Source organism: Panthera leo, chromosome D1, assembly GCF_018350215.1.
Source record: "Panthera leo isolate Ple1 chromosome D1, P.leo_Ple1_pat1.1, whole genome shotgun sequence".
Taxonomy (NCBI): Eukaryota; Metazoa; Chordata; class Mammalia; order Carnivora; family Felidae; genus Panthera; species Panthera leo.
This window is the reverse complement of record NC_056688.1, coordinates 34,793,115-34,806,177: the sequence shown is the minus strand read 5'-3', so window position 1 is coordinate 34,806,177 and position 13,063 is coordinate 34,793,115.

Below are 13,063 nucleotides of genomic sequence, written 5' to 3'. Positions count from 1 at the left end.
TTAGGCTGCCTTTGCTGTTCTGCTTCTATTTCCTTTAGGTGTGCTGTTAGATTTTGTATTTGGGATTTTTCTTGTTTCTTGAGATAGGCCTGGATTGCAATGTATTTTCCTCTCAGGACTGCCTTCGCTGCATCCCAAAGCGTTTGGATTGTTGTATTTTCATTTTCGTTTGTTTCCATATATGTTTTAATTTCTTCTCTAATTGCCTGGTTGACCCACTCATTCGTTAGTAGGGTGTTCTTTAACCTCCATGCTTTTGGAGGTTTTCCAGACTTTTTCCTGTGGTTGATTTCAAGCTTCATAGCATTGTGGTCTGAAAGTATGCATGGTATAATTTCAATTCTTGTAAACTTATGAAGGGCTGTTTTGTGACCCAGTATATGATCTATCTTGGAGAATGTTCCATGTGCACTCGAGAAGAAAGTATATTCTGTTGCTTTGGGATGCAGAGTTCTAAATATATCTGTCAAGTCCATCTGATCCAATGTATCATTCAGGGCCCTTGTTTCTTTATTGACTGTGTGTCTAGATGATCTATCCATTTCTGTAAGTGGGGTGTTAAAGTCCCCTGCAATGACCACATTCTTATCAATAAGGTTGCTTATGTTTATGAGTAATTGTTTTATATATCTGGGGGCTCGGGTATTTGGCGCATAGACATTTATAATAGTTAGCTCTTCCTGGTGGATAGACCCTGTGATTATTATATAATGCCCTTCTTCATCTCTTGTTACAGCCTTTAATTTAAAGTCTAGTTGGTCTGATATAAGTATGGCTACTCCAGCTTTCTTTTGGCTTCCAGTAGCATGATAAATAGTTCTCCATCCCCTCACTCTCAATCTAAAGGTGTCCTCAGATCTAAAATGAGTCTCTTGTAGACAGCAAATAGATGGGTCTTGTTTTTTTATCCATTCTGATACCCTATGTCTTTTAGTTGGCGCATTTAATCCATCTACATTCAGTGTTACTATAGAAAGATATGGGTTTAGAGTCATTGTGATGTCTGTATGTTTTATGCTTGTAGTGATGTCTCTGGTACTTTGTCTCACAGGATCCCCCTTAGGATCTCTTGTAGGGCTGGTTTCGTGGTGACAAATTCCTTCAGTTTTTGTTTGTTTGGGAAGACCTTTATCTCTCCTTCTATTCTAAATGACAGACTTTCTGGATAAAGGATTCTCGGCTGCATATTTTTTCTGTTTAGCACACTGTAGATATCGTGCCACGCCTTTCTGGCCTGCCAAGTTTCAAAGGAGAGATCAGTCACGAGTCTTATAGGTCTCCCTTTATATGTGAGGGCACGTTTATCCCTTGCTGCTTTCAGAATTTTCTCTTTATCCTTGTATTTTGCCAGTTTCACTATGATATGTCGTGCAGAAGATTGATTCAAGTTACGTCTGAAGGGAGTTCTCTGTGCCTCTTGGATTTCAATGCCTTTTTCCTTCCCCAGTTCAGGGAAGTTCTCAGCTATAATTTGTTCAAGTACCCCTTCAGCACTCTTCCCTCTCTCTTCCTCCTCTGGGATACCAATTATGCGTATATTATTTTTTTTTAGTGTATCACTTAGTTCTCTAATTTTCCCCTCATACTCCTGGATTTTTTTATCTCTCTTTCTTTCAGCTTCCTCTTTCTCCATAACTTTATCTTCTAGTTCACCTATTCTCTCCTCTGCCTCTTCAAGCCGAGCCATCGTGGATTCCATTTTGTTTTGCAATTCGTTTAAAGCGTTTTTCAACTCCTCGTGACTGTTCCTTAGTCCCTCGATCTTTGTGGCAAGAGATTCTCTGCTGTCCTGTATACTGTTTTCGAGCCCAGCGATTAATTTTATGACTATTATTCTAAATTCACTTTCTGTTATATTATTTAAATCCTTTTTGATCAGTTCATTAGCTGTTGTTATTTCCTGGAGATTCTTCTGAGGGGAATTCTTCCGTTTGGTCATTTTGGAGAGTCCCTGGCGTGGTGAGGACCTGCAGTGCACTTTCCCTGTGCTGTGGTGTATAACTGGAGTTAGTGGGCGGGGCCGCAGTCCGACCCGATGTCTGCCCCCAGCCCACTGCTGGGGCCACAGTCAGACTGGTGTGTGCCTTCTCTTCCCCTCTCCTAGGGGCGGGATTCACTGTGGGGTGGCGTGTCTCGTCTGGGCTACTTGCACACTGCCAGGCTTGTGTTGCTGGGGATCTGGCGTATTAGCTGGGGTGGGTAGGCAAGGTGCACGGGGGCTGGAGGGGCAGGCTTAGCTCGCTTCTCCTTAGGTGATCCACTTCAGGAGGAGCCCTGTGGCAGCGGGAGGGAGTCAGATCCACTGCCGGAGGTTTGGGTCCGCAGAAGCACAGAGTTGGGTGTTTGCGCGGAGCGAGCAAGTTCTCTGGCAGGAACTGGTTCCCTTTGGGATTTTGGCTGGGGGATGGGCGGGGGAGATGGCGCTGGCGCCTTTGTTCCCCGCCAAGCTGAGCTCTGCCGTCCGGGGGCTCAGCAGCTCTCCCTCCCTTTGTCCTCCAGCCTTCCTGCTTTCAGAGCAGAGCTGTTAACTTATGACCTCCCAGACGCTAAGTCGCGCTTGCTGTCGGAACACAGTCTGTCCGGCCCCTCCGCTTTTGCCAGCCAGACTCGGGGGCTCTGCTTGGCCGGCGAGCCGCCCCTCCTCCCCGGCTCCCTCCCGCCAGTCCGTGGAGCGCGCACCGCCTCGCCGCCCTTCCTACCCTCTTCCGTGGGCCTCTAGTCTGGGCTTGACTCCGGAGACTCCCTTCTGCTAATCCTCTGGCGGTTTTCTGGGTTCTTTAGGCAGGTGTAGGTGGAATCTAAGTGATCGGCAGGACGCGCTGTGAGCCCCGCGTCCTCCTACGCCCGAAAATCCTTTATCCAACAAGTCTGTCATTCAGAATAGAAAGAGAGCTAAAGGTCTTCCCAAACAAACAAAAACTGAAGGAATTCGTCACCACTAAAACAGCCCTACAAGAGATCCTAAGGGGGATCCTGTGAATGAAATGTTGCAAGGACCACAAAGTACCAGAGATATCACTATAAGCATGCAACCTACAGACATCACAATGACTCTAAACCCATACCTTTCTATAATAACACTGAATGTAAATGGACTAAATGCGCCAACCAAAAGACATAGGGTATCAGAATGGATAAAAAAACAAGACCCATCTATTAGCTGTCTACAAGAGACTCATTTTAGACCTGAGGACACCTTCAGATTGAAAGTGAGGGGATGGAGAACTATCTATCATGCTACTGGAAGTCAAAAGAAAGCTGGAGTAGCCATACTTATATCAGACAAACTATACTCTAAATTAAAGACTGTAACAAGAGATGAAGAAGGGCATTATATAATAATTATAGGGTCTATCCAGCAGGAAGAGCTAACAATTATAAATGTCTATGCACCGAATACGGCAGCACCCAATTATATAGAACAATTGATCACAAACATAAGCAACTTTATTGATAAGAATGTGGAAATTTCAGGGGACTTTAATAATCCACTTACAACAACGGACAGATCATCTAGACACAGGATCAATAAAGAAACAAGGGCCCTGAATGATACATTGGATCAGATGGACTTGACAGATATATTTAGAGCTCTGCATCCCAACGCAACACAATATATTTTCTTCTCGAGTGCACATGGAACAGTCTCCAAGATAGATCACTTACTGGGTTACAAAACAGCCTTTCATAAGTATATAAGAATTGATATCATACCATGCACACTTTTAGACCACAATACTAAGAAGCTTGAAATCAACCACAAGAAAAAGTCTGGAAAACCTCCAATAGCATGGAGGTTAAAGAACACCCTACTACAGAATGAATGGTCAACCAGGCAATTAGAGAAGAAATTAAAAGATATATGGAAATGAATGAAAATGAAAATACAACAATCCAAATGCTTTGGGATACAGCAAAGGCAGTCCTGAGAGGAAAATAAATTGCCATCCAGGCCAGCTCAAGAAACAAGAAAAACACCAAATACAAAATCTAACAGCACACCTAAAGGAAACAGAAGAGGAACAGCAAAGACACCCCAAATCCAGCAGAAGAAGAGAAATAATAAAGATCAGAGGAGAAATAAACAATATAGAATCTAAAAAATCTGTAGAGCAGATCAATGAAACCAAGAGTTGGTTTTTGGAAAACATAAACAAAATTGATAAACCTCTAGCCAGGTTTCTCAAAAAGAAAAGGGAGATGACCCAAATAGATAAAATCATGAATGAAAATGGAATTATTACAACCAATCCCTCAGAAATACAAGCAATTATCAGGCAATACTATGAAAAATTATATGCCAACAAACTGGACAACCTGGAAGAAATGGACAAATTCCTAAGCACCCACACCCTTCCAAAACTCAAACAGGAAGAAATAGAAAACTAGAACAGACCCATAACCAGCGAAGAAATTGAATCAGTTATCAAAAATCTCCCAACAAATAAGAGGCCAGGACCAGATGGCTTCCCTGGGGAATTCTAACAGAGATAATACCTATCCTTCTCAAGGATTTAAAGCAGAGATAATACCTATCCTTCTCAAGCTATTCCAAAAAATAGAAAGGGAAGGAAAACTTCCAGACTCATTCTATGAAGCTAGCATTACTTTGATTCCTAAACCAGACAGACACCCAGCAAAAAAAGAGAACTACAGGCCAATATCCCTGATGAATATGGATGCAAAAATTCTCAATAAGATACTAGCAAATCGAATTCAACAGCATATAAAAAGAATTATTCACCGTGATCAAGTGGGATTCATTCCTGGTATGCATGGCTGGTTCAACATTTGCAAATCAATCAATGTGATACATCACATTAATAAAAGAAAAGATAACAACCATATGATCCTGTCAATCAATGCAGAAAAAGCATTTGGCAAAATTCAGCATCCTTTCTTAATAAAAACCCTCGAGAAAGTCGGGATAGAAGGAACATACTTAAACATCGTAAAAGTCATTTATGGAAAGCCCACAGCTAATATCATCCTCAATGGGGAAAAACTGAGAGCTTTCCCCCTGAGATCAGGAACATGACAGGGATGTCCACTCTCACCGCTGTTGTTTAACATAGTGTTGGAAGTGTTAGCATCAGCAATCAGACAACAAAAGGAGATCAAAGGCATCAAAATTGGCAAAGATGAAGTCAAGCTTTCACTTTTTGCATATGACATGATATTATAGATGGAAAATCCAATAGACTCCACCAAAAGTCTGCTAGAACTGATACATGAATTTAGCAAAGTTGCAGGATACAAAATTAATGTACACAAATCAGTTGCATTCTTACACACTAATAATGAAGCAACAAAAAGACAAATAAAGAAACTGATCCCATTTACAATTGCACCAAGAAGCATAAAACACCTAGGAATAAACCTAACCAAAGATGTAAAAGATCTGTATGCTGAAAAGTATAGAAAGCTTATGAAGGAAATTGAAGAAGATAGAAAGAAATGGAAAAACATTCTGTGCTCATGGATTGGAAGAATAAATATTGTTAAAATGTCAATACTACCCAAAGCTATCTACACATTCAATGCAATCCCAATCAAAATTGCATCAGCATTCTTCTCGAAGCCAGAATAAGCAATCCTAAAATTTGTATGGAACCACAAAAGACCCCGAATAGCCAAAGTAATTTTGAAGAAGAAGACCGAAGTGGGAGGCATCACAATCCAAGCCTTTACTACAAAGCTGTAATCATCAAGACAGCAAGGTATTGGCACAAAAAGAAAGACTAAAGAGTGTTTTTGGTGGATAAAAGACAGTCATTCTAGACAGAGGTATAAGAAGCAGAAAGAAAAGATTATACTTAAGAAGGTAAACGTTTGGGCTAAATATACTGGATATAGCTACACAAAATAATAATTATAATGTAAACATTAAATACATGTAGAATTAAAATACACTAAAGCAAAATTGGGAAATTTTGAACATAACTGACATTGCTGGAAGCAATAATTTATCTTAGATAAAATAAGTCTAGAATCCATGCTTCATTTTCTATTGGAACTACTTAAAAAAAAAATGTACATAAAATAAGCTGATCATATAAACTAAAAATTAATTCAAAAGAAGGCAAGGAAGTGGATAGACTTAAACAAATAGTAAGATAGTAGATGTAAATATTATATATGTATATATGTGTATATACATGTATGTATACATGTAACTATTAAGTGTCAAAAAACTAAATACTAAACAAAAAACAATAATTATCATTCTAAAATTGTAATAAAAAGTGTGTTATATATTCCTTACTAGAGACACACCTTAAATATATGTGCACATAAAGACTAAAATTAAAGGATGAAAAGGGTCTAAGATGGTGGCCTAGGAAGATCCTGAATTCACTCCCATGAAGACACTGAATCTACAAATACATATGAATCATTTCCCTCTGAAAAGAATATAAAAACTAGATGAACTTCTTCTCCACACAAAAAATGATAAAAGGACTACAGTGAGACACTTAGGAGTAGAGACACAGTCTCAGCCACAGCAAACTACCCCCCACCCTGCCAGCATGGCAACACACTACAGAGAAGGATCTCACTCATCTGGTGCTTCTAGAGGAGTGAGTGGTTGGTGCCCCATATCAGGCATCCCCACCTTTGGGATCTACACTGTAAAGACAAGCTCCAGAAAGTGCCTGGCTTGGGAAACCAATGAGGTTAGCATCCAAGGAACCCGAAGTGTTATAAGAAACTGAGACACTCCTTTGAAAAGGCTGGGATGTGGGTTCATTCACCCCTGGATTCAGCATAAAACACCAATTTGAAAAGCACCCAGACTATAAATGAAGGAGATTCATTTGCTGGTCTGAGGCACCTACTCAAGAAGCAGAGCAGTTGGACATCTCTCTAGAGTTGGAGGTGCTGGCACATGCCCTGTGTACTCTCCATTTATACTACTAACACTGGCAGATGTGCTTATATGAGGCACCATCCTGCTATTTCACTCGGATGGAGAAAGTAAACAGTCCTGGCACTGACCCACTTCCTTGCTGAAGCCAGAGAGTGTGATGGATGCTATGTTCCTCTGCTCCCTAGCTGGAGCAGGTGAGTGCAAATAATTGCAGCATTCTACTGCTCCCTTGCTAAAGGTGGCAAGCTCTGGTGGTTGTAACACTCCCACAAACCCTGGCTGGGGATGGCAAGTACAAGTGATAACAGCATCACCTTACACTCACTCTTGGGCCAGCATACACACTCAGAAAAGGCACTCTCTTGCAGCATTGCTGAAGCTCATGTGTGCAACGTGGAGTCAAAACACTTTCTCACTGCTTGTCTGAGGTGAGTGAGTATACCTCACTGTGTATACTTTCTGGATGCTCTACTAAACCCAGAAGGTTCACACAAACGACTCAGGGAACAATACACACAGGGGATAAATTGTCTTGTCTTGGGGTTAGCATTTCTGAGCTCTATGGAACTATTACAATCAGAAGGACAGTTTCTGGCAAGCCAACACCTCCAGGGCACTGTACAGACATCAGAAGCATACCCCTAGAATTCCTATGAAAATTTTATATTTACTTATACTGGGGATTCAGCCTGAGGGCATCTGTGCTCTCATTTTTATGAGCTAATACAATCACAGTGTAAAAGCATGGTTTGGGGGATGGGGGATAGTGGAAAGTCCTGGAAAAGTTTGGCAGAGGAGAGACCATGAGTACAGGTTCTAGTTGAATAAGAAGACCTGTCTCCATTTTCATTCACAAAAAAAGAATGGGACCCTTCCACCCATAGTTGCTACAGCAATTAGGCAAGAAAAAAAAAGATCCATCCAAATTAAAAAAGAAGATGAAAAACTACATATAGACTTAAGTGACACATTAAACTAGATGTACATAGTAGACATATATAGAAAATACTACCCAAAAGCAACAAATGCACATTCTTCTCAAGTGCACATGAAACATTTCTCAGGGTATCATATATTAGACCAGAGGACAAGTCTAAATATATTCAATAAGTTCAAAATCATATCAAGTATCTTCTTTAACTACAACAGTATAAAACTAGAAATAATTAGGGCAGAATTTGAAAAAATACAAATTTGTGGAGATGAAACATGTTACTGAACAACAGTAGCAACAACCATAACAACAACTGGGTTATCAAATAAACCAAAGGAGAAATTTAAAAATATGTAGACACAAATGAAAACAGAAAAATGACAAAATCGTTGAGATGTAGCAAAAGAATTATTAAACTGGAAGCTCATGGGGTGCCTGGGTAGCTTGGTTGAGCGTCTGGCTTCGGCTCAGGTCATGATCTCAGTTTGTGGGTTCAAGCCCCACATCAGGATCTGTGCTGACAGCTCAGAGCCTGGAGACTGCTTTGAATTCTGTGTCTCCCTCTCTCTCTGCTCCTCCCCCGCTCATGCTCTGTCTGTCTCTTTGTCCTTCAAAAATAAATTATAAAAACATTAAAAAATTTTTAAAATGGAAGTTCATAGGAATCAAGAAATAAGAAAAACAAATCTCAAATGAGCAATCTAACTTTACATCTAACAAAACTAGAAAAAAGAAGAGTTTAAAGCCCAAAGCTAGTCAAAGGAAGGAAATAATAAAGATCAGAGCAGAAATAAGTGAAATAGAGACTAAATAGACAATAGAAAAGATAAATAAAACTAAGAGATGGTTCTTTGAAAAGATAAAAGTTAAAAATAGATTTACCTTATGAGTCAGCAATTGCATTACTAGGTATTTAACCAAAGGATACAAAAATACAGATGTGAAGGGGGACATGCACATCAATGTCTATAGCAGCATTATCAACAATATCCAAACTATGGAGAGCTCAACTGTCCATCTACTGATGAATGGATAAAGAAAATGTGGCATATATATATATATATATATATATATATATATACACACACACATATACATACATATAATGAAATATTATATATATAATGAAATATTATATATAATGAAATATTATATATAATGAAATATTATATATAATGAAATATTATATATATAATGAAATATTATATATAATGAAATATTATATATATAATGAAATATTATATATAATGAAATATTATTCAGCCATCAAAAAGAATGAAATCTTGCCATTTGCAATGATGTGGATGGAGCTAGAGTATATTAGGCTAAGTGAAATATAATGAAATATTATATATATAATGAAATATTATTCAGCCATCAAAAAGAATGAAATCTTGCCATTTGCAATGATGTGGATGGAGCTAGAGTATATTAGGCTAAGTGAAATAAGTCGGTCAGAAAAAGACAAAGGTCATATGATTTCACTCATATGTGTAATTTAAGAAACAAAACATATGAACATATGGGATGGGGAAAAAAAGAGAGAAGGAAACAAACTATAAGAGACTCTTTATGATAGAGAACAAACTGAGGGTTGACCAAGGGAGGTGGGTGGGAGGTGGGCTAGATGGGCGATGAGTATTAAGGAGATCACTTGTGAATGAGCAGTGTGTACTGTATCAAGTAATGAAACACTGAATTCTATTCCTGAAACCAATATTGCACTGTGTGTTAACTAACTGGAATTTGAATAAAAATTTGAGAAGAAAAATAAAGCATATTAACCCAAACTATGGAAAAGGGAGGGGGGAAATAGAAAAAAATAAGAATGTAAATTAATGGAATAGAAAGTAGAAAAATCAAGGAAATAAAAAGTTGTTTTTTAAGACTAATAAAATTCATATAACTCTAACAAGACTGATGAATTAAAAAAAAACCAAGAATAGGAAAAATTAACCTAATACTAGGAATGAAAAAGTGTTCATCACTATGTATATTTCAGATGCAAAAAGGATGTAAGACAATATTAATAATCCTATAGCAATAAACAAAATTTCCCATTAAATAGAAAAATTCCAAGAAATACACAGGTTATAAAAATAAAAAGAATACGAAGGAGATGGAGAAGGAAAGGAATGAAAAGAAGTAGGAGAGAAGAAAGAAAGAGAGAAAGAAAGAAAGAACAAGAAAAAGAAAGGAACGAAAGAACAAGCATGTAGATATTGAAATTGTTTTATACTTATTTAAAAATTGAATCCACATTTAAAACTTTGCTGAAGAAGATCTGTAGGCTGAAATTGATTCTTCAGTATTTTTTTTCATATGTTAAAGACAAAAAGAACACTAACTTTTCTTCAGACAAATCCATTGTATTGGAAAAGAGAAAATATTTCTGAACTAATTTTATGACAACATAACCTTAGCATCAAACAGGACAATAAAATTTAAAAAAAAGAGAGAATTTGCAGGTAAATAATTTCTTTGTAATAGATGCAGAATTTCTAAGCAAAATATTAGTAAGTAGAATATATTGATATGTTAAAAAAGATAATGCTTTCTAACAAGTTGTGTTAATTTCAGAATGAACGTTTGGTCACAGGTCAGGCAATGTAACTGACAAATTCAGTGGGGAAAAAAAAAGAAGGAGACAAATTATATGATTTTGTTAATACATGAAGATGTCAGTGAAATTCAACACCAACTCAAAATTCAAAACCTCTCAGTAAACTGGAAATGGAAAGAATTTCCTAATCTGATGAATTTTGTGTTAGGCTTCTTTTAGAAAAGTTCCTAATGATTTCTGCTTTCTGGTGTTTGTGACCTTGTATAACCCTTTTCTTCTGTTAAGGCCTGATCTAGTAACTTCTTATGGATAGAAAATAGTAAAATTAATGGAATGAAACGTCCAACATTACATTTTAAAAGGCTATAATGTCCATCTCTGTCCCACTCACCCTCAATCTACTTGCTTTATCATTTTGTTGAAGCCAGCTACCATTTTGTGAGTTGCCTTAAAAAGAGTTCCAAATGGCAAAGAATAAGTGGACTCCAGTCAATATCCAGTAAGGAATTGAAGTCCTAGTCCAACAACCCATGAGAAAGTGAAATCTGCTTATAAACACTGAGTGAGCTTGGAATTGGAGGCTGCCTAGGCTGACATCTTGATTAGACTTGAAAAAGACTGGAGGCAAAGGACCCAGCTAAACCACACTCAAATTCCTTATGCAGGAAACTTAGAGAAAAGAAATACTAATTTTATAAGTCATTAGCCTAAGGTGGTGATTATTAAAAAGCAATAGATAACTAATTCAAATATCTGAAAAAAAATACAGCAACTTAAATAATTATTTAAAGTTTTATTCCTAAGTTTGAGAACAAAACAAGAAAAATCATCATTTTTTAGAGATCATTTTCATTAGAGATTCTAGGTAGATCATAAACTATTTTAAAAAGTAACATTACACTAGTTTCCAAAACATTAAAACTTAGAAAAACATTAAAACTTAGAAATGAATGAAATAAAACATTCAAAACCTCTACAGTGAACATTACAAAACATTATTGGAAGGAATTAAAATCCTAAAGAAATGATAGGATAGACTATATTTATAGGTTATCAGACCAATCTTTTGAGAATGATAATCCCACCTAAACTAATCTATAGAGTCATTGAAATACCAATCAAAGGTGCAGGTGGATTTCTGAGACATTGGCAGGCTGATATTAAAATATATATTGAATAGTAAAGGGCTAAGAACAGCCAAGACGATTCTGAAAAAGAACAACAATGGCACGAAATGGAGAATTTCTACTACCAGATCTCAAAGCTTATTTTAAATTAAGCAGTTAACCTTTTGCAGTACTGGGGAAAGGATAAATGCATAGACCAGAATAGAGTTCATGAAGAGACCACATACATACATCTGATTTAAGAAAATGTGATGCTGCAGTACGGTAAAGAAAGGATGGCCCTTTTCAATAAAATACTTAAATTGTTTAATTATAAATCCATATGAAAGTACATAACCCTTGTCCCTTACCTCATAGCTTAAATGAAAATCAATTCCAGATGGGCTGTGTATCTAATCATAAAAGGGAAACCTTTATTTTTTTTTTAAATAACACAGTTAATATTTCTTAACTGAACATAAACACTCCATAAATATTAATCATAAAATAAATTTTTAAAATGTTATATGACATTAAAGTTAAACTCTTCTGTGCATTAACAATCATTATTGAGAGAGTTAAATGTAAAGTCAAAACAGGAAAATAAAATTCACAGTACATAAATTTGAAAAAATTTGAAAAATGTATTGATAGAATATAGAAAGAACACTTACATACCAAGGAGAAAAAATAACTACAAAAAGAGATATCCAAATGAGAAAAAAAAAAAATCACTGAGTCATGCAACAAAATGGATGAATCTAAGAAAAAAAACCAGTAAAATAAGCCAAGTTGAAAAATACGAATACTACAAGATTCCATTCATAGAAAATTCGGTAGCACATAAACTAATTTATGGTGTTGGAAGTTGAGGGAGTCATTATCCTTGGTATGTTGATTAGTAACTGAAAGGAAGCACAATGAGGATTTTGGCATATTATTAATATTCTATTATCTAGCCTACCACTGATTACATGAGTGTGTTCAGCTTATAAAATTATGTTGTAGGGGTGCCTGGGTGGCTCAGTCAGTTAAGTGACTGACTTCAGCTCAGGTCATGATCTCACAGTTTGTGGGTTTGAGCCCCGCGTAGGACTCTGTGCTGAACAATTGATCAGAGCCAGGAGCCTGCTTCGGATTCTGTGTCTCCTCCTCTCTCTGCCCCTACCCTGCTTGTGCTCTGTCTCACTCTGTCTTTCAAAAATAAATAAATGTAAAAAAAATAAATAAATTGTTATAATATATAATAATAGCTTATACAAATCAGCAAACTCTTATAATAATATATAATAATAGCTTATACAAATCAGCAAACTGTACACATCGTTTGTAATTTTTATAAATCCTCTTTTTATGATATTTTTAATAAATAGATTATCAGTTTAGATATCTATATTCTAAACATCATTCCAAGTTGTTCCATCCAAAACAATACTTATCTAAGAAATCCATTCACTAAAGCTTCTGGTGAAGCTGAGCCAAAATGAAACAAGCCTTATACATTTTATTTAGGAGTAACTTTTTATGTGTAAATTCATAGTGAGGATTATTTTACATTTGGTACACACGCACACACACACACATCTGTA